This window comes from Hylaeus anthracinus, unplaced genomic scaffold (assembly GCF_026225885.1).
Source record: "Hylaeus anthracinus isolate JK02 unplaced genomic scaffold, UHH_iyHylAnth1.0_haploid 2, whole genome shotgun sequence".
NCBI classification, from domain to species: domain Eukaryota; kingdom Metazoa; phylum Arthropoda; class Insecta; order Hymenoptera; family Colletidae; genus Hylaeus; species Hylaeus anthracinus.
Genome location: NW_026534838.1, coordinates 2,754,837 through 2,759,420, shown reverse-complemented (window position 1 = coordinate 2,759,420; position 4,584 = coordinate 2,754,837). Strand labels below are relative to the sequence as shown.

At 37.2% G+C, this 4,584-nt stretch overlaps 1 protein-coding gene across 1 annotated transcript in view; it reads right to left on the bottom strand.

The window, feature by feature from the left end:
* The window catches only part of LOC128892993 (uncharacterized), a 175,694-nt gene extending 171,336 nt beyond the window's left edge, over positions 1–4,358 (bottom strand). Inside the window, exon 1 of the mRNA XM_054153692.1 lies at positions 2,986–4,358. The gene's annotated coding sequence lies outside the window, so the exon portion shown is untranslated. The remainder of the gene's footprint in view (positions 1–2,985) is intronic.
* Between the last annotated feature and the right edge of the window lie 226 nt (positions 4,359–4,584).

Below are 4,584 nucleotides of genomic sequence, written 5' to 3'. Positions count from 1 at the left end.
AGCTTCTATTTATTTCAAAGTGACAGAATCATAGAAATACTGTTTTACATGAATTTTAATTCATTTCTGAACATTTTTCTTCGATTTTTCACATTTCACTTTCATAAATCCTGCCTCAAAATATATAATTTTTATATTATAAGCTTCTAAAAATTTCAATTAATTTCTGAAATGCTTCTGAGCAATTCTGAAAATGTGTCCACGATTTTTCACATTTTATTTTCATAATTCCTGTTTCGAAATACATCATTCCAAGACTGCGGTAAACGATTACGACTCGCTTCCTGGGACGTTGTTATATCATAACAAAGCTTGTAAATCTATCACAGGAAACCGACTGCATTTCTACCCAGTTTCCGCGGTCATGTTTTATTCAACAATGGTTTCGTCGCCAAAGTGTCTGTTGACGTTTCAGCGTTGACAATCAGTTTCATGGTCCCGTGACCTTGGGAAGATTTTACCTCTAGTTCGCTAGAAGTTAAACCGTTCAAAGATCGATAAGTCGAAATTGATAGGCGTTTCAGCCTCCGGACCAGCTCGAAGGTTTTATTCGACTCGCTGAATTTGGATTTAAACATTATTTCCAACACACGCCCTTACGAATATGTTTCGCGATAGTAATAATTATATTATGCAGTTTATTACTCTAATGACAGTAATGAAGTTAAAATTCTTGTTGAGGAGAATAATAATAACCGAAGATGTATAATAGAATGAAATCGTTATACAAGGCTGTTCATTAATTTCGTATGGAAGAATTTGACCATTTTTAATCCTGACCTCATGTAAGGACACATAGGATTTCTCAAACTACCCCTAAACATTGTTAAATAAAATCTTGAACTATGGAAATAAACTAATCACTCGCTGTGACAAGTAAAATTTTTTTATTGATATAATATTATATTATAATATTTTTTATTATCTCGTCACACTTCTAATTCAAATAAATTAATTAAAATCAAAGAATCTTGAGTGATTCAAAAATTAATTGACAGCCCATAAACTACTACAAAAAAATATATATATTACCATATATCATATTAATTAAATTTTATATTGATAAAATATTTTATATTACCAATGACTTTTACGTAATTAATAAACAACTCATTGCAAACACAGTGTTACCTCGAATTCGTTTAACAATTAATCACGTATGACATGACAAAAATGAATTGTATTCTAAAAAACGGTTCACCGGCTCAATTAATTTAAGAAGCAGTCGATTAATAACATTCATCATTTCATTCATTCGACCAAAGTAAATCCCTAATGGAGACGTTTCGACGCGACGTTTCATAATGAAGGCATGCTAACAAAAAGCGCGTCGTTTAAGCGACGCTGGCGAGAAATCCAATTCAGGTTTCGGTTTTTGTACGATGCAGAACCCAGCGGTCCTTCAACGAAACAAATAAAAGAAGCAGAAGTCTCAATTAACGGGTAACGCGGTAAATTGATTCTATTTTTTTTTTACAGTCCACGCGCCAACTTGTTTCACCGCGAAACGCGAACGAACTTCTAATTAGTTTACCACTAATTAAACCATCGCAGACGGTATATGGAGTATTAGACCACGAATTTCGTTTTTCGAAGTGTTTTGTTGGTGGTATGTTTTGGAAAAAATTATGTTTCGTATAGTATTTTTCGTATTGTATGTATTTTGAAAAATAGGAATTATAGAAAGTTTAATGTTATTATATTTTATTTAATTTTTAGTCAGTGTAGATGGCGTCTGGATATACGTAAATTTAGTATGAATTTAGACATTGAAATGGATATTTTGGACGTTGATTAGAAATTAGTTTGACAAAATTATATTTCACATATTATGAAAATTTTGTATGCAAAATGAATTCTTTCCACGTGTGTTAGATGGCATCTGAATGTATATATATGTTAGCATGAAATTAGACTTTGAAATGGACAAAATTATATTTCACGTATGAATATTGTATATTGAAAATGAATTGACGTGTGTATTAGTACGTGAATGTGTTCTACACACTATGTTTCTTCGATGAATTTAATTTCAAATAAAAATTATTTAGAACCTTGTAATTTGGATCTTCAAAATATGAAGATTGATGTACTTTTTATGTAAGTTTGAAAAAATGTTTTTCTTTTCAAACGTTTTTATTCTTTATAGCTATAGACATTAATTAATACTTAGGTAATTTCACGTAAGGTTCACTTATTCAACTTTCCCCTTTAATACTAACCTATCGTCATTTATTTCTATCTATTTCTAACGTGATCAATTAAATAACTGGTCTTAACCTCTTCATATCCTTGGCCACATACGTGAACCTTTAGTTCTTTCATAATTACAATAATAAGAAATCAATAATAAAAAGAACAAAAATTCGATAATTACTAATTCACTACAGAATCTCTCAACAAAAGGAGTAAAAATTGTATAGTTTTGCTGCACTGATAATGTTATTTCCGATGTACAATTAGAGATACAAGGAAAGTGTGAAGAAAAATCCTCCCTGAAGAGGTTAAAGACACTTTTCCAATTGCACTTAAAAATATTTCCCACGATTTCGATAATACACGAAACAATGATATATAAATTTATATTGTATATAAAAATTGTGCCCAAAAAAATATAAAACGGCTGTTCAACCTCTCGTGATATGTTTAGTGTTAATTTCACTAAAACTACCTACATATATATAGCACCTTCCCAAAAATCCACAACGAAACACACAATTTTTCGAAACCGATATCTCCCCTGATCCCTGAAATAAGCTACCCAAAGAAAAACTCGAGACAAAGAAAGAGATCTATCCCAGCGGAAAACACGAGGAATCTAGATCAACCAGCAACCTCGAAGCATCGTCTCGCGAGGATCTATGGAAGACAGGTCAGCGGTGTCGCGACGATCCTGCGAGGACCAGGGACTTCTCGTAGAAGGATCACCGGCTCGTAAAACCGAGCAGGGCGACTTGCACGCGTCTCGAGAGGGGAAACACTCACCTTCAGTTAGAAGTTTGCCTCTTCGGTCGTCGTCGCTGTTCCCTCGACGCCTTGGTGCTGTTCCATCCTTGCCCCTAGCGGTTTACACGTTTCGCACTATCAACGTGGGACACGATGCTTCGATGGGTCCTATCACGAGGTATATCGCTGCGAAGTCGTTCACGTGGTTCTAAATGCCGTCATTGTCTCTCGACACGACGCGACACAAGTTCCTTTCGAAATTCAAGAGTTGTTGGCAGTTCTTCCGTTTTGATTTTTATTTAATATCTCAGATCATCATAAAGTTAACACAGTGGCGAGTTGTTTCGTGAGTTGGGCGCTCTTGCAGTAGTTTTCTTTGTCAATGGTTCCCTAGAATTGATAACGTGTTTACGGACTGTTACTCAATTTGGCAGTTTTTATTCTGGCCTTCCAGGAGCGTTAGTCCTCAGATTTTCCCAATTTGCTTTCGTATCTGACGCTCCTTCGCCGCTATTTTCCTCCAAGTATCCTCAAACTCGGTTCAACGCGAGTGAATTTAAACCTGGCAGTCTTGGACCACTTTTTACTTCTAACGTTTTTCCGCGATAGTTTAACTGAACTCACGACGAATTCATTGAAAACTTGGCACTGTTCTCGATGTGTCCCGGAATCGTTGAACGCGACGGTATTTAGAACAATTTCATTTGGAAATTAAAAAACGTCCTGGTTGGCTCCTGGCAGTATTTCACGATAAAGAAACGAACTTTTCTTTGCTACGCATTTTTCTCTAAATTCTTCCAAATTACCCTGGAATCGTTAAACTTACGTGGACAGTTCCTTTGACACTCGGCTCAACGTATCAATTCCGAACACTGCTCCCGAAGAATCTTCCCCTTGAATCGACATTCCAAGACGGTTAAACTTGACTTAACGTTGGCATAACTTCGGCGCGGTTAACGGAGCGCTGAAGTTTCGGTGCCTGAAGTTTCTAGTTGAAGTAAAACCGCGGAGATCGTCGATTAACGGTAATTTCGCCGAGAACTGATGGAATCCGAGATCCTCTTCGATCGATTCACGTTATCCTCGATGACACGTGCCGCGTTCGGCCAAACAGTCGTTTGGAAAAGTTCGAAATGGAGGATGAGTTCGGGGAAGTTGGATCCGAACTTGCTTCTCAAAGGTGTTTCGAAGATCGTGGAAGGACCCTTCGGCAGGATCGAGGACTCGATGATCGAGGATATGGTACGAACGCGATCTACGGGGAGGATTCGAGCTAGGGTCCAACCGATTGTAGCAGCGCGCGTCTACTGAAGGAACTTGTGGAGCGAGGGCGCCGGCTTGGACCGCTTCAACCCCTCTTCCCAGCATCCCACGCGTCGCGCATTCTCTTATCAGATCGTGCTCAGGGTGAAGCGCGGCTCTTTCGCGCTGGATCCTACGAGAAAATCCTACGAGAATGTCCAAATCCACGAGGATCCTTCAAGGACGATCCTTCAAGATCCTTCAAGGCTGGTAAGAGGATGACCAGTCGAAGGTGTTCCTTTTTTATTTACCTTTGAGTGAATTTTTTAATGGATTTGGTTTCTTTTAGTAATAATAATAATACTTTATTTACGAGCAATCTGCCTTTGGTATCAA